Source organism: Wyeomyia smithii, chromosome 1 (assembly GCF_029784165.1).
Source record: "Wyeomyia smithii strain HCP4-BCI-WySm-NY-G18 chromosome 1, ASM2978416v1, whole genome shotgun sequence".
NCBI lineage: Eukaryota > Metazoa > Arthropoda > Insecta > Diptera > Culicidae > Wyeomyia > Wyeomyia smithii.
Window position 1 is genome coordinate 83,385,479 of NC_073694.1, and position 18,550 is coordinate 83,404,028.

Sequence of the window (18,550 nt, forward strand, 5' to 3'; positions counted from 1 at the left end):
TGAATGTGAAGCTCTTTTTTCTTTTTGTCACCTCCGACAATTCGATGAGAGTATCTATGATATTTTTACATTTTGTGACTCATGCTTATTTGTAAAATTACGCGAGGTTTCTTTGCAGTTTTGTTGTAATAAATTGAAATTACAAATCATCTAGATTATATTGTAAAGTCGAGTGAAAACCGCCGTACAAATCTGATTGGAAGTAACATGATATTTTTCGAGGGTTATACTGTGGATCAGGAACGGTTGTGTTAATCGGCTGGACCTCGATGGGCGGAAGATTTATGTTGTGTGAGCTCGTTTCGATCGACACCTGTTGACTGCTGTTGTCAGTAGCAGAAGCGTGGGTGGCAGGATCTAGTGGCTGGAGGGACGGCGGTGGTGCTGACGGTAGTGAAGGTATATCGGGTTGCGGTGGCGAATTGGTGTGTTGTTTCGCATGTTGCTGGTTGATCAGCCGAGACACAAGTGTACGCGGATAGTTGTTGGCTTTTAGGTGTTGATGAATGATGGTGTTCAGGTGTGTAGCATTCTTCTCCGATGTTTATGATGTAACGTGATGAATAAAGTTGCGGGCAATATTAATTTTGTGTTTGTACTGATGATAAGAAAAGAAGTTCAGCATTCTCCCCGATGATATAGGTTTACTATACCATTCCGTTGAAAGTGATTGGTTCTCCTCTCGTTTAATTAGCATGTCTAGGAATGGGAGTTTACGGTCTTGCTCAATCTCGATTGTAAATTGTATTCGGTTCTCTTGGTGGTTGAAGATTTCTAGAACTGTGTTGATGGCATCTTTGGGAATGGCGAGGAACAAATCGTCTACATATTTGCGTAGAATAGGGACCTCGAAGGGAAGTTGGACTAATGATGTGTTTATAATTGATTCAAGAACTATAACAGCCAATATTGGGGACAAAGGGCTGCCCATTGGGGTTCCATACGTCTGGTAGTAAAATTTGTTGTTATATCGGAAATAGCTAAGAATGTAAGCTTGTTTTTTTAAAATTTCCAATAAGATTTACTTTAATGAGTGTTTAATTTATTCAGCTATTTGTAATTGACCGTAAGTTTTTTCAAAAGTGCTAACCATAGTCAAAAATATGAAACTCATCTGACGTAGAACAATAAAATTATTGTAAGTTGAATATATATATCAAATATGTGAAATTATAATAAATAACACCCCTCAACAGTTTCCCCTGATGAAGGCACCAACAAGTGCAGAAACGTTGGGACGAATAACAACAAATTTGTTCTAAACATAGAGTTTAAAGACTGCTGAGCCGAAACCCTATTATTGGTATTTTTTATTTGTGTATTAGAGTTCCTCCAGATATGAGAATGGTTATGGCTTTTTTGCAATGTGTACTAATTAAAACCTCAAGTCACAGTTCCCGGGTAACAGTGAACCGTATTGCTGTGGTTTTTAATGAAGCTGCTAAGGCAGAAGATACACTAATGATTTAATAAGGTTTGTTTTTTATTACATATATGTATATGCAAAATACAAAGATTTAAAAATAACTTATTTTGTTTTAATTGTATGCAACAATCCTCTGGCAGTTTCATTCATCAAAGGGATCAAAAGTCAAAACGAGCAAACTGAGTAGCTTTTACTCAGTTTCATTCCAAAGCGGTTTTCTAAGAAGAGGGTAATTCCTACTCAATTTCTGAAACATGGTGACTCTACCCATATATGAGTAATATCATAAAAACTCTGTTCAGAGTAGGTTCACTATTAACGAAAGTGAGTGACATCTCACTCAGTTTAGAGTTAAATTTGACGAGCGTGTAAAACAAAGGAATATTTCCTTCCTTCTTTCCCATGCAAAAACCACACAAATTCTCGTTGACGGTGTTGCTGATATTTGTTTGGTTTTTGTGTGCGAGAAAGAAAGGAAATATTTTTGCTTTTGTCATCACGCACGTTTTGACAATTACATATGAGAGTTAACATAAATCCGAACAGCCTTCAAAATATTTTTCAACGCGAATAAACCAAATATTTATTATCAGCAACACCATCAACGCGAATTCTTCCGATATTTTTCGAGTATCAAACGATAATGCATCGATATCCGAAATTATTGTTTGCTGAAGTCGATGCTATCATTGGCTGATATCGTATCGATACTTACGGTATCGATACCTTGTGACTTAAGAGCAAGCCCACCAGTGGCTAAACTGAAGTTTCTAAAGCTACACGGAGGAAAATCTAACTGGTTTGTTTTCAACATATTTTTGGTTGATGTATGAACAAAAAAATATTGTTGCTTCAAACTAGGATTGTATGATTACAAATTATTATTCTAGTTTGAAACTAACATAATCAGCCGTTTCAAATTAAGTGCACAGTTTTTGTTGAATCGATATATAATGTTTATTGTTATTACCTAAGGATTTGTTTATTTTGAATTGAAATTTATTTTGATACAACAATAAAAATGGTGTTTTTCAATCTTTTGTAAATAATATCTTGTTTCAGATTAAAATAAACCGTCATTGTTGTTTGTTTTCACCCTGCTTTGTAAGTTATCGATTATAAAATAATCGATATCTTGAAAAAAAAATCGATGCCAAAATTTTCGATCTTTGTATCGTCTATCTCTATCTGTCATAACTCAACGTGTTTTTCCGGTCCTGCCCGTGCTCAATACGACGTAATTTTGCTGGTGTTATTTATTGGTAACTCTAGTGCGTGCCGGTTAACTACACGGATAAAACCAGATATCGACAACATCAGTGGTGTAAGTATTTTTTCTCTGCGAGCTTGTTTCTTTTTCTCAAATCATCTACTGTTTTGCAGTTACGCAGTCTTGCACAATGTCAGAATCGTTTCCATCGGATGTTCCAAAACATGATGATATCAGTAACAATCAGAATCTTGACATAGAATATCTGGATGCCGATTCGCGATTCGTTCACTGGGCTGACAATGAAATTATACAGTTGCTACAGTCGTTCAAAGTATCAACGGAAGTTATACAGAAGTTCGTGGGTAAGAGTTTGTAAAACCATTGTTCCTACAAAAACCTACTAAAATTTTATTACAGTCAACTAATACAGTATTATGTAATATAGAGAAGCATAAATTTAATGCAGCAAACTTAAACGTTTTGCACAACGGATCAAACATTACGAAATATTTACGTATGTGCAATTATTACAATGTCAATATAGATATAGAAGAGGTAATGATCAGGATATGAATAAATATTTTTTATTAAGAGTTATCAGTGTATTGAAAAAACAATGCGATTACCTGACCAAAACAATCGCTGCAACAAGCCGTTGCAGTTATTATTTTGGTGAAAATTGCACGATGAAAATTTTTAATAAGGAAAATGTTGAGAAATAAAAATAAGCAAAACTTTGTTCAAAATAATCAAAAATTTTGGTTATTATCAACAAAAAAATGTCAATTATTAACAACAAAATTGATTGTTTCCAATCAAATTTTGTTTTCTTAAAAAACGCTTTGGTTGAAACTACCATAGTTTTTATTTGTAGTTAACGGTGGTCAAAAGTATAAACTTTTTTTTTGTTTGGATCAACCATGTATTTTGTTAAAACAATCTGCACTTGCTAGTTTATGATAAAACGAATAATTTATTTATTTCAACCAACCGCTATTGTGATGTTACCCAAAAGTTTGTTTGTCGCTATTTAAAACTAAGAATCTGTTTGAGTTAACATGAAATTTGGTTGTTTTTACCAATTTTTTTCTCCGTGTAGTTTGGCAACTCCCACCATAACGCGGCAACCGCACCGGGCGTTGCTATGTTGGTTTGGGAAATAGCAATCCCCACCTCGGGTAGTAGCGAGTTATTAAATTTGGCAACGCGATAGCAACGTGCCGCATCGTTGATATTTGATGAAAAATGTCAAACTGTTGTTTGTTTTGTTGTGCTCGATAATAAATGTTCGTAACAATATTATGAAAATAATAAGTGTTTCGAACATAATTGGTCGGCCCCGTAAGACGAAACGCTTTGCCTTGGTTAAACACGTCGTAGGACGCAAGTATCAGCGTGAACCAGTCTATTTTAATTTCGATTGAGCTGAAATTTTACACAGGGTGTTTTTTCGGGCGGGTAAACATTTATAGTTTTTTTGTTTTAATTCGAGATGACCATTTTGGTTGACACTCTTATCTACACGAAGCATGAAGCTCAAGTCCTCAAAAGATTGGTCAACCATGTCATTATTTCAATAAACCTGGAAGGTTTGCGCGAATTGCTCGGGAGTATTACCGACTATTGCTGCTAACTCTTTTGAAGGCATGTTATACCCTGTTCACACTACACCGCATATCACCTGATATTAGGCGATTCGTGCTATCGAGGCCATATATCCATATTACCTGATATCCCATACAGACGAGCTGTCAACGGATGTCACCTCGACTACATGCTATCGCGGATATCATGTTCGATAACCACTAAGAACCACATTTCAAGCAGTTGGCAACACGGCCAACAGACATTTGACGCAACCCTACAAATTTCGCACTTCGCGTTGCATGCGAGAAAAAAGGAAGGAAATATTTTTGCTATTTTCATCCCGCACATGTTGACAATTGCATATGAGAGTTCGCGTTGCACATAGGAGTACGTAGAACAAAAACCTGGCCAAAATTATTTCAATGAGTTTTCAGATAGCAAATATGTCTCAACGTGGTTTTAAGCTTCATATTTAGACATAAAAACTTATTATTAACAAGATTTCATCAAGATCTAATCACCTAGCAGTGATATATCAACTTTCCTCTGCTATTACTCTACAATTCTAAAAAAGTACAAATATAGTAAGAGCTTGTTCTGGTAAATACTTTTTTGTCAATACTTATCTATTATCTGCTTCTTTTAAAGCTTCTTTTATATCACTCGCTTTCAAAAGATCGTCTGATATGATATGTTGGAAACCGCGGTGCTTCCAGTAGATCATTGAGTCATGGGAACTGCGTAACTCAACTCATCCAATGGTGCAATTTCTCTTAGCATTTGCGTTTTGCGTCTCTTGCTTAGATCACTGCCATCAATCCTTTGCTTGGACGACATAAATGCGAAGCTCCCGACCAACTTTACAACATTACGGTTAGGCTATACCAATTTTGTCATATTTCGAAGCTGTCAATTTTATATAAACTAACTTTTGAAGCGACTCTGTTGACATCTTAAGATCGAGTGCTTCTTGGAGGACATTTGGGTTTTTTTGTAAGACTTTTACCACTCGATCATTGTTTTGATCTTTTGTGGTAACATTTGAGGGTTTTTTTGAGTTTTCCTGAAGAAACTAATCAAATTTTTACAATCGATGTATGACAAAGGCATGATAAATGCACTTATGAATAAAAACAAAAATTCAGCAAATCTGAATGTTCCAACTTCGCACTGATCGCAATTACGAATGGATGAGCATGGGGCAGATTTTCTTTCTGGTACTTATTGAGAAACACATAACCTTTCCCATGGTGGGTAAATTTTTGCTGGGACTTGCTGGGAACCCAAACAAAAATCCTTTTTTGTAAAAAAAATGTTGATCAAAAGAAACTGAAAAACACCTGTATGGTAATGCCTTGTTTTGAACAAGTTTTTTCAACCTATACAACACATTACCTATAGCGGGGGCCTAGTGTGGTTGGTAACGTCTCCGCCAACCACGCTCGACGCCTGGGCTCGTATCCCACCGCCGACATAGGTGTCGATGGTTGTGAGGTGGCGTGATCCACTCACAACCAACCCAAACTGGTCTAGATTCAATCCTAGCCGACACCGGGGGATTTTCTGAGGCGAAAAATCTCTGGGATCACGCCTTCCATCGCATGAGGAAGTAAAGCCGTTGGCGCCGGTCCGTTAATAAACGGGTCGTGAGTTAGGGTCCTGGGTGTGGAGTCGCCTCCCTGGGCGTCGGTGATTGGCCACAACAGTGGCGGAACTAGACCGACGGAAAATAAGCGAGAATAAAAAAAAACACATTACCTACACGAATTTACTTAACATACCTTTTTTGTTACCGCCCATATTGAATTTACGCTCAAGAATCACTTTAAAGTTATGATAACATGAGTGGAAGTTTATAGTTTTCGTGCAACAATTTTTTACTTATTCATGGGCTGTAACTAATATCAAGGTTATCATAGTTACTGTAGTTTGTAAACAATTCAGATAATTTCAAGATAGCCTGCATACAAAGTAGTAAGTATCAGAGAATCCAAAAAGAATCAATAGCACGAGGAACACTTGAATTATTTTTTTCGTATTTTGGCCAGGTTTTTGACTGAAATACTCCTATGTGCGTTGGTGCGAGCCAACTCACTGACATCTCTATCCTAATCCCGTTGCTCTTGTTGTCTTGTTTCAGCTTTGACCTGTTTTTGTTTTCTTCTCTTTTCAATTACCAAAGCAAATGTCAAATCATAACAGCTCACTTTAGTGTGAACGCTCGAGGTGATATCCGATATTATCTGGCGATATCAGGTGATATCCGGCGTAGTCTGAACAAGGCATTAGTCTCAGTTTCCCGTTGCGTCCGGTTGTTGAATAAAAAACCATTTTTCGCATCTACAGCTGTTTTAATCTTCGAAAACAACGTAAGACGAATTCGAAAGCGGCGTCGGAAATGGTCATCGGTATAGACCGGTGTTTTCGAAAAAAAAAAAACATTGTTAAAACGCTGGATGGCAAACTTCCTCAGCATAGCGGTCAATGTTTTACCGTTTGCCAGGCTGAAAGCCACCCCGAATCTTTCCAAAATACTTTTTCATACTCGCGTATAAAAAGATTTGTTTCGCGAAATCATTTTCTTCGTCACTAGAATCAACCAAATACTCGAGAACAATTTCCGCGTTCTACATTTAAATTTTGTTTGGCTGCAGATTTGCAAATATTAATAGCAAATTGTAGGAATCGAGACAGTACAAAGTACAAAATACAATTAATGACAGCTCGCCAATTTTGAGTATAATAGTTATTGAAAGCAACGTTGCGAAACGTTCCACGGTCTAACGCAATTACTTTAATTAAACATACAAGGATCAAAAAATCTATGCACGCACAAACGAAGAAACCTGCAACAGAATTGTGTTCTCGATAATTTGGGAGAACGAAAACAAAGTTAAAACAGAGTTGCTTGAAATGAAGGGGATATTTTATGAAGCAGAAAAAACGCAGATCATTCCGGAAACAAATGACGGACAGATAAATTGGTTATTACTAGATGCGCAGAATTTTTGGGGAATACGACACACACATTTTGCTAATGCTAGCTAGTGACGGTCTTCAGAAATTAGCAACCGCCGGCGTTAAAAAGAAATAAATGAATTGGTAATCCCCCTGGGAGGGAGAAACGGATACGAAGCTGTGTGAGTGTCAAAATGAACCAGAATGAGCTGTCATTGACTGTCAATTTGATCCAAGGAAAAAAAGGCATTTTTTGCGATGAGTATCGTTATAACTGAAGGGTATCACAGTGCTCGAAAAAATATTCATCGCAAACAGTTTTTGTATTCATTGTCGTTTTACAAAAAAAAAATGGTTTGTTTTTACGTTAAATAATAAATTTCATAAGCTTTAAGTAATAATCATGCTAGCGTACTTCGATTATCAAACTTGCGCTTCTCATGATTTAAGGCTTTGGTTACAATTCCGAACACACTTCATCTCGGACAAACTCGAAACTTTGAAAAAACTTTTATACAATAGCAAATTGAAGGAAACACAGACTCGAAAAATTAGTCTGTAATATTTGCACATTCAGTATTTCTTCGTTTGAGTCATGCATGCGTTACAGCATGAAGATAGTTACACGCTATCAGAAAACGACAGACGCGACAGCTGGCTTCTTTTTTTTTTCGTAACGTCCGTCATCCCCGTCGAAATTTTTTTGAACGTTCCATACCGTTGATGCCAGAATGATTATTTTTAATAACTTCTGCAGGTCAATGAAAATAAAACAAATTAAAATTGCAATATATAGACGAATAATACTCAATTTTTATTTATTATTTTATGTTCAATAAAGCATACTTCTACTATCAAATTTTTTCTTCCTTAGTTTCTTGGTACCCAAATTTTTTCTTCCTAAGTTTCTCGGACTTCAACCGAAATAGTAAAAAACGATTATTCAATGCATTTTTAAAGTTATAACCCAAGTATGATGACGGTTCTACAAGGTATGCTACATTTTTGTCTATCCACGCACACAAACAAATCTCGTTATGAAAAATTTCGCGTTTTGTATGGAATTCAGAACATTTTTGGAAATTTCTCGTTTTATGTTGTTTTATATCTGATTTTTTTGGTTGGAGAGTGAATCTCCAGTTGAAACACACTAGAAATTGATAATAATTTAGATTTAGTGTGAAAAATTGCGACAATATGTCGAAATAAAATATATAAAAATGCTATATTTCTAATAGTTGGAGCATAATCTTAGTCATTGTCATAGTTCATGACTTTTGTTACTGTATGAAACATAAGCGACTCTATTTAGAAGCGCTATTAGAACACAAGAAAATAACGAAAAGTGCAAAAAGGTTACCGGCAAATTGATGAAAAACAGCATATTTTACCTAAACCGCAGCATGTTTATGTATTCCCCACAGATAAAACATGTTTCAACATCATTTCTATAACTTTTCGGGAAAGTATGTTTTATAAGTTTAGTTTAAAATGCAAAATCATTTCAAATTTCATACAAAATTGGAAAAAGTTCATAACGATCACTAATACTAATGCATCGACGTGAATAGCATACCTTGTAGAACTGTCATCAAACTTGGAGTTATAACAGTGAAATACATTACTCGGTAATATCATGTACCTTGCAGACTTTTGCATCATTATTTATGAACAATTATAATAGCTAAATTATGACTCTCCAGCATCACTGCTTTACAGTGAAAAGTAACCTCGTTGTATTTTCTACGTGAAGATTGCGTTATCGGATTCAGCCAATCAGCAGCCGGTTCAAATTGGTTGCATGTAACGGTGACCAGCTGTCGCGTCTTGTCTTAGGCAACGACCGGTGCGAACATCGGTTGCTATCCAAAATAGCAACGGCCAGCGTTGTGAAAATACCAACTCAAATGGCAACTCACCGGTGCGCTTGCTCTAAACATCGTTATTTTTTATCGATGCAAACGATTTCGATATCAAGCTGGATCGATACTTTCGCCCCGATATTTTTTCGATACTGAAGAGAAAACTATAAAATCGGAAAATATTGTTGATTGCTACAAATTGTCTAACAGAAAAGTCTTGTAGAAGTGCGCGGATATGATCTATCGCGTTAAAGTCTTCTACAAACAGTGCAGAAATTTGGTTTGTGTTCTTTTTGTAAAAGACACCAACAGGATTGAATATACCCGTTCATTTCTAAGGCGGTTTTTCATGCCTCTTGCGAGAAAAATGCTGCCGTATTTGGTAATACCGTCTGCAGAGCAAAATCGTAAGCGCCGATTTTTGGAAAAAGGCAGGCAATAAAGATTTTTATTGATTCGCAGATAATTATTTTTTTTCCAGAGTCTCTGCAGATTTTTGTCAAAGTTTCTACACACTCAATCAGATAATAAATCTTCGGTATTATTACAATTTCGATCGGTAAGATTGAGAAAATACAGAGTAGTTTGTAAAATTGATATAACTTTACATATTTTCTGTATTCAGCGAATGATTTTACTGAATACTGCTAAATTTTCTACTCAACTGTTCGGTAAATTGAACTTTTACCGAATATTGGTAAAAAACTACTGGACCAACTATAGAGCTGTCAAATTTTCTCTATTCGTTGTTCTCATTCCGGTAGTCAAGTCATATTCTCGGTTCCGTTTGAACATTGATGTTCCTGAAAATTTTTGCAGACTTTTGCCTGCGCGAACGCAGATTTCGTCGGTTTTTCAAAAACACCTGGCATCTCTGATTTTCCGTATTAATGACAAGGGATTGGTATGGTAGCCTTCAAGCGTTACGAACATCTATTTCTGTACCGTTCATCACAAAACTTCCTTTTATGCAGTCACAATTTGCTTCTATATATTTTGGGGCACAATTATTGTACAAAATATAACTTAGAATATCACATTACATACAAAAATTTTGAGAAATTGCTCAAAATTATCTGATATGCTGTCAATAACTGCAGTCAATATTTGGTCGGTTTGCCCGGATCAACATAAGATAAGGGTAAACTGACCATTTTTCGGGTGCCAGTGCCAGTGATGTTGGTAACGCGTCAAATGTGTGGTAGCTGACAGCGGTGCCATCCCCGTGATTAATGATCAAGAAAAAATGGTAGCTTTACATGGACCCAGAGATGCCAGATGTTTTTGAAAAATGTCTGCAACTGCTCGAAAACCCGAAAAAATGTGCTCGAAATCTGAAAAAAATGTATCCGTGATCCGAACAAATTTCACTCGCGCAAGCAAAAGTCTGTAAAAATCTGCACACATTTTAAGAAAATCTGCGCAAATATAAGGAGACTCTAACAAAAATCTTCAGAAACCGTGGAAAAACTGCAAATATCTGCAAATCAATAAATATCTGCACACGGACTCCAAAAATCTGCGTTTTGCAGACAAATCTGCACATTTGGTATACCTGCATGGACCTGTTTCAAGTAGCATGCAGAGTATCGATACAGCTGGTATCGATGCTCCGCCCTCAATATCAACCTGGCATCGATACCTGCAGGGAAAAATTATCGATACTTGAGTATCGATACTTCTGCAATTTTTGGCTAATGCTAGTCGATGCCAAATACTCGATATATCGAAAGAAAAGTATTGGTACCTTCGGTATCGATAAAGTATCGCACATCCCTAGTAGTTGCGCTTTCTCTATTAGCCCTGACATAGCATTGGCCAGAATCTACAAAAGTATCGATACTCGAGCATCGATAATATTTTTCTTGTCGTATCGATACCAGGTTGATATCAAACGTGGAGCATCGATATCAGCTGTATCGATATTCTACCTGCTGCTTATTATTATTACAGTAACTGTTCGCTAACTGGGTGCTGTTTAACTGGGCTGCTTTTTAACTGGGCGTTCGCTAACTGGGCTATAGCCCAGTTAAAAAGCAGATGAACGTCAAAAATCAGCGTTTTTCATATTGCTGTCAAAACGAGATAGGGGCACATGAATAGTAAATTGAGATTGATTTTTTCAGTTCAATGGATTTTGGTTGTTATCACATATGCGATCCACTAGATATCCACCTACTGGTTTCCAGGTCGAATAAATATTTAGTGAAAAGAACTGTTTCCAGGCAACGTTTAATGCGAATAAAGCACACGCGAGGCCAACTATTTATTTTTTCTCATTTTCTGTTCATCAATCAGAATTTTTAGTGTATTTGTTTAAAACATTTTCAAATTTTCGCTGATATAGTTTTGCCTAGCGCCATTATATCCGAATCCCCCTCGATATTTCACGACATTTGAAATGTCAGCCCAGTTAGCGAGCGAAATTCGTTAACTGGGCTAGGCCCTCAGCCCAGTTAGCGAACGAACAGTGTATTATTATTATTATTATTATTATTATTATTATTATTATTTATTTCTACAATTTACCTGACTTAATGTCTTAATAAATATTACAATATTAGAGTTAAGTTCATAAAATGTTCGTTCTTTTAATCTTCTGCACGAATTTATTCCCGGATTCGTTGAAGTCAAACAAATGCTCAACACAAGCAAAAGCTCTTACACAGGCGGTGACGGGCTCATTATAACCGAACGATGTGCGATGAAAAGTGGTCTGCAGTAATCCAGCAGAGCGCGTTGTGATGCACGAAAGTTCACGAGAGACAAAAGCTTCGGCGAGTCGATTTCTCCATGGAGTAATTTGGCTATAAACACAGCTTGATGCAATCGGCGACGGTGCTCAAGTGTATCAATTTTGATCAAGCGGCAGCGATCTGGATACGGAGGTAAATTAGCAGGATCACGCCAGGGGAGCTCACGTAATGCAGTACGGACGAAGCTTTTTTGGATACGCTCAATCCGCAAGTTCCAAGTAAGTTGGTGAGGAAACCAAACCAGATTGCAGTTCTCGACTAGTGGGCGTACTAATGAACAGTATAGCGCTCTTAGGCAGTGCGGATCATTAAAATCACGGGTGAGTTTAGATATGAAACCAAGCTGGCGTGTAGCTTTCGAAATTATCGTTGCGTGATGTAGGTGGAATGTAAGTTTAGTGTCAAGAAGAACACCTAGATCTCTTACATGATCAACCCTCTTCAGTTCCAATCCGTCGATGCGATAGTCGAAGATAACCGGGTTAAAAATACGATGGAAGGTTATAACTTCGCATTTGTTTGTACTAACCCCAAGCCAGTTTTTTCGACACCAGCTGGTAAATACATTCAAGAAATTTTGTAGACGACGGCAGTCTTCGATAGTTCGAACTTCCAGAAACAACTTCAAATCATCTGCATACACCAGCTTGCAGCCATCACCCAGCAGCAGTGTCACGTCATTGAAAAAAAGTGCAAATAGGAAGGGCCCCATATTACTTCCTTGGGGAACTCCAGACTTGTTAGTAAATTGCGATGAAATATTAGAACCAAGTTTTACGCGTAGAACTCTTCCTCGTAAATACGAGCTCAACCATGCAACGAGCTGGTGGGAGGCACCTAGGCGTGAGATTTTACGCAGAAGTATTGAGTGGTCCAAACGATCGAAAGCCGCTTTGAGGTCGGTGTATATCGCATCAACTTGAGCTTTTTGTTCTATCTGTGAGATGCACGACGAAGTGAACTCCAACAAATTGGTACAGACAGAGCGGCCCGGCATAAATCCATGCTGAGTGGTTGAAATATAATGCTTAGTGCAGGAGAGCATATAACCGCTTACTATGATCTCGAATAGCTTAGAGGCAGCTTCATCAGCAAAAACGGAAGCGAAGAACTTTGCAAACAGCTCACATGACTCGGATTCCGATGTTGATTCATCATTGTCGAAACGTACATTCACAGGTACGGAAGAACATTTCCTTTTGGTGTTAACGAAGTTCCAAAAGTTTCGCGGATTCCTTCGAAGGTCGGTCTGCACCCGTAGCACATGACCCGACCTGTACAGTATGCGATTCAAATGACGATATTCATCACTATGACGTTTGAAATCAGACTTCGTAAGCGCAATTTTCAATCGGCCATATTTGCGCTGAGAGCTATTCTTTAGCCGTTTCAATTCACGTAACCGAAGAGTTCCCCAAGCAGGTGAATTAGGACGCTTCACAAAAGGCAGATTAGAATGTAACCACTGAACAATTACATCACAAAAACGGTGAGTCAATTCGTCAATATCGGTGCAGGTTAGCAGACTTTCCCAATCGAAGTTTAATAAATAGTCAGACAGCGCAGCAAAATCTATCCTACGATAAAAAATTGATGGAAGAAGGCTTTGAAGTAGTTGGATTTGCTGATGATATTGTCATTATTGTTCGTGGCAAGTATGATGATATCATCACAGACCGAATGCAAACTGCCTTAAACATTATTTCCTCGTGGTGCGATAGGGAAGGCTTAAATGTAAATCCTTCAAAAACCACTATCGTCCCATTTACACGTAGAAAAAAGACTAGGCTTAATGATATTATGCTAAAAGGTGAGCTTCTTAAACTCTCAGATAACGTCAAATACCTTGGAGTAACTCTTGACAAAAAACTTAACTGGAATACACATCTAGAGCAGGCAATAAAAAAAGCTACAAATACTCTATGGATATGTAATTAAACTTTTGGTAAACAATGGGGACTCAAACCGAAAATGATCCATTGGATATATTCGGCTATAGTGAGACCCAGAATTACCTATGCTTCACTAGTCTGGTGGACAAAAACAAGGGAGAAAGGTGCTCAAGATAAGTTGGAAAAACTTCAACGGCTAGCCACTCTCTCAATAACGGGTGCAATGAGAAGCACACCCACCAAGGCATTGGAAGCTCTACTGTTTATGCTTCCACTGCATCAATTCATACAATTAGAAGCCGAAAAGAGTGCCTTACGGATCAAAAGATCATTAAGGCTCTTTGAGGGCGATTTAACGGGTCATCTAGGTATTCTAAAAACTATTCGTATCAATCCCCTAGTGATAAACAATGAAGACCGGATGGAGAAAAGATACAATTTTGAAAGACGATTTCGAATGTTTGAACCTGAGCGTGATGTTTGGGAACGCGGTGGTCCTGATCTCCGCCCAGGATCAATCATTTTCTATACAGATGGCTCAAAAATGAACAATCGAGTGGGAGCAGGAGTAACTGGCCCAGGAATAGACCTGTCAGTTCCAATGGGCCAATGGCCAACTGTCTTCCAAGCTGAAGTCCAAGCAATACTAGAATGTTCTGAAATATGCCTACGCAGGAAATACAGACACTCAAACATTTGCATGATGTCCGACAGTCAAGCAGCGTTGAAGGCTTTGAAGTCTGCGACATGCACATCAAAACTAGTTTGGGAGTGTGTTCAATCACTCCAAACACTGGGTTGTAATAATCAAGTAGACTTATACTGGGTTCCTGGTCACTGTGGAATAGATGGGAACGAAAGAGCCGATGAATTGGCAAGACTTGGATCGTCTCATCAGTTCATAGGACCAGAACCCTTCTATGGTCTATCCGCTTGTTCCCTTAGAATGGAACTAAAAGCATGGGAAACTCTGAAAGTGGAATCCAACTGGACAAACACCTTCATCGGTAGGCAGTCGAAACGGTTCATCACTTCGAACGTTTCTATGACTCGTAAAATACTGGATCTTTCAAAAAAAGATCTAAGCACGTATACTGGTTTAATAACAGGGCATTGTCCGAGCCGTTATCATTTGAAGGTTATGAAAAACTTCAAGATGATACATGTCGAGTATGTGGCATGGAAAAAGAAGACTCGGAACATCTGTTATGCCGATATCCGGCAATTTTTATCAAAAGATATAAGGTCTTCGAGAGAGGTCTTCTGGAACCCTTTGAAATCTGGAGAACAAATCCCAGTACGGTTGTACGCTTCATACGAAGTATAATACCGGACTGGACTAATGCTATTGGCCAGACTATAACGACCACTTCCAATAGTGATACGTTATCCTGACTAAGCAAAATTAAAAAGGGGGAATATGTCACAAAATATCAAAAAATTGGTCGCAGTGACGAAAATACCCAACACGGAAAAAAAAATCCTACGATAATTTAGCGATCTATTTCCTACCTCAACACGTGCACGAGCTACATCGCTACTGCAAGAGACAGGCAAAGTAATAGTGAGGGGCGGATGATGTTGATCGAAAGGAAGCAGTGGCACAACGCTCCGTTCAGTCGATACTCGGCAATCAGATGGACAAAACACTAAGTCGAGTATGCGCCTTAGATGGTTCCGCTGGAGATTTGTCTGGCATAAGTTGTGGAAATCCATCCCGTCTACCAATGTAGCACTAGCTGCAGGGAGATGAGCAGAAATAACGGCAGAGTCGACAGTCCATTCTAGTCGCGGTTGATTGGAATTGCAACAGATCAGTACGATACTGTTATCACCTCTTTTATCGTACAGCTCACCCACAGAAGCGATATGCTTTTCGATGACGTCAACTTTGTGACTTCTGTCAGGCGGAATATATACACCGCACAGTAGCAGCTTCGTTCCTCTTATTGTGGTGCTAACACATACTTGCTCTAAACAGTTACCAATCACCGTCTCGAGCTAGCATGACAATGTGCCACCGCAATTAATACTCCACCAAAGCTAGATTTGTTACTGTTTTGGGAGCTGCGGTCACAACGAAACACGTTGAATGATGATCCAAAAAGCTGAATAGAATTGATCCGATCGTCCAAGCCAGTTTCAGTTAGAATTATAATGTCAAGATTACAGTCACGGGTAGCCAGAAATAGCTCATCAATTTTTGTACGCAGTCCGCGCACATTTTGGTAGGCGATTTGGATTCCGCTTTCATTAATGACGTCACGCTGCAACACAGCATTATTCAGTGCAAAAGAGTTAGAACTAACAGACAGATACTCGCCTCTGGTGGAAACCCGAAGGTTCCCACCGTCCACAAAAGTACGCATTAAATTCATATCACATCCGTCCTGGGTCGTCGGTACGAGTTTTTTGGTTGGTCAATAAACTCGCGAAATAGAAAGCCTGCGGGCCACGAAGCAACAGCGCCACGAAGAACAGCGGCCGAATTCCGACCACACATTTCTTCGAAGAGAAGAAAATTTCTTCATACAATACTTACAATGTAGAAATTTTCTTCTCTTCAAAGAAACGTGTTCTCGGAACTCGGGGACAGATCTATGAAAAGCGGCATTTGTTTTTATCTACGTTACGGTCAGTCAGAGATGGCAAATGTTTTTTAAAAAAGTTTGCAACTGCTCGAAAAACTGACAAAATCTGCTTAAAATTTGAAAAAAAAATCCCTGTCCCTGCAGTGTTAAGGAGATGACTAATTAAAGAAAGAAGAACATTGTTGAACTATGTTAAGAATATTCTAAATAGGGAACAAGAAACATTCTGCAGTGCTCTAAAACGGTACAAAACATTGCCCTAATTTTAGTTAAGCTTCCGTTTTATGTTTAGAGGATTCAAATGAATTCTGGCAAACTATATTACGACGGTTCACAGAGTTCGCCAAGAGCTGCAGTTCTTGTGAACAAAGCAGTAAAATGCTATCCTGTGACAGAATTTGTAAAACGAGATATTGTAGCGGTTATGGTTCAGGTGCCAACCACCAGGGGGAATACTGAGGTAATTGTTGCTTCGGTTTATTTTCCAGGTGAAATAAATGAGGCGCCTCCTCCTGAAATTGCTTCTTTTGTCAAATTTTGCAGAGACAATAATAGGGCATTCATCATAGGCTGTGATGCCAACGCTCACCATACAGTTTGGGGGAGCAAGGGCGTCAATGGTCGTGGTGAGTGCCTATTGGAGTTTCTCTCGTCGAATAATATAGATATTTGCAATAAAGGTAACAAACCAACATTTGCAATAAAGGTAACAAACCAACATTTGCAAATGCTATCAAAGGTGATGTTTTGGATCTGACGCTATGCAGTCCAGCAATTTCTGAAAAAATTGCTAACTGGCATGTATCGGATGAAACCTCACTATCTGATCACAAGCACATTTTGTTTGAATGGATTGGTGGGAAACCATCATCTGTTACTTACAGAGATCCTAAAACAACAGACTGGGATTAATATGCACAATATTTGCGAAAAGATTTACCCTTAAAATTGTAGCAGAGTTGGAACAGTTTCAGAACTGGAATCTATGACAATTCAGCTAAATGAAATGGTGATAAATGCATTCAATAATAGTTGTCCTGCCAAACAATCGTCATCAAATAGGGACGTGCCATGGTGAAACAAAAAGCTAGAAAGTCTTCGAAAAAATAGTCGGAAACTTGTCAATAAAGCATAACGTACTTCAGATTGGGCTCAATATAGAAGAGCCTTAACTGAATATAGCAATGAAATCCGGAAATCTAAAAGGAGGTCTTGGGTTCAAATGTGTGAATCTATAGAAAGGACTCCAGTTGTTTCCAGATTACAAAAGACCCTTGCCAAAGATCATACCGTTGAGCTTGGCAATCTAAAGCGTCACGACGGAATCTATACTAGTGGTCCTCGTGATACCTCAAATCTAATGATTGAAACGCATTTTCCCGGTTCTATTGAAAAGACGGATTCAGCCACCTCTGATTTAGTTGAAATTTGTTCTACGCAGACTAGCTCTGGGTCTACTAGAACGGAAAGTACTGTATCAGATGTGGCGGATGAAATTTTTACGAGAACCAGGGTGGAAAGTGCTATGAGATCCTTTGAGCTTTTCAAGTCTGCAAGTGTAGATGAAATATTTCCAGCATTGCTTCAAAAAGGTGAAGCAATACTAATTCCTTCTCTCATTGAGATTTTCAAGGCCAGTTTAAGGTTGAACCATATTCCATCAAAATGGAGGGTAGTAAGAGTAATCTTTATACCTAAAACTGGGAAGCGTGATAAGACGCATCCTAAATCATTCAGACCCATTAGTCTTTCTTCGGTTTTGTTAAAGACAATGGAAAAAGTGCTGAATGATTTCATTCATACATCTTCCATGCAAACAAAACCGCTTTCAAAGTTCCAGTTTGCCTATCAAACTGGAAAATCCACTATCACAGCGCTTCATACGCTGGTCATGAAAATTGAAAAGTCACTTTCAGCTAAAGAAATTGCTCTGTGCTCTTTCTTGGATATTGAAGGTGCTTTTGATAATGCGTCCTATTCATCAATGTCTAGTGCAATGAAGAACAAAGGATTTCACACGAGTATTGTTTACTGGATTCATACCATGCTTGCAAAAAGAGAAATCACTTCTAAGTTGGGAGGTTCGTCTATTACGGTAAGGGAAACGAAAGGATTGTTGAACTTCGTTGATTCCTGGTATATTAGTTAACCACTAATATAGTAATTTAGGTTAAACCACTTGATTACTGTTTGGAAAACGATAAATATATTTCTATTACTTATCGATAGTCAGTATAATTGGACTTAGTCAAATAGCGATATATA

At 38.1% G+C, this 18,550-nt stretch overlaps 1 protein-coding gene across 1 annotated transcript in view; it reads right to left on the minus strand.

The window, feature by feature from the left end:
• Positions 1-5,869: 5,869 nt before the first annotated feature.
• Positions 5,870-18,550, minus strand: part of LOC129717835 (uncharacterized) — an 879,733-nt gene continuing 867,052 nt past the window's right edge. Inside the window, exon 5 of the transcript XR_008726749.1 lies at positions 5,870-5,940. The gene's annotated coding sequence lies outside the window, so the exon portion shown is untranslated. The remainder of the gene's footprint in view (positions 5,941-18,550) is intronic.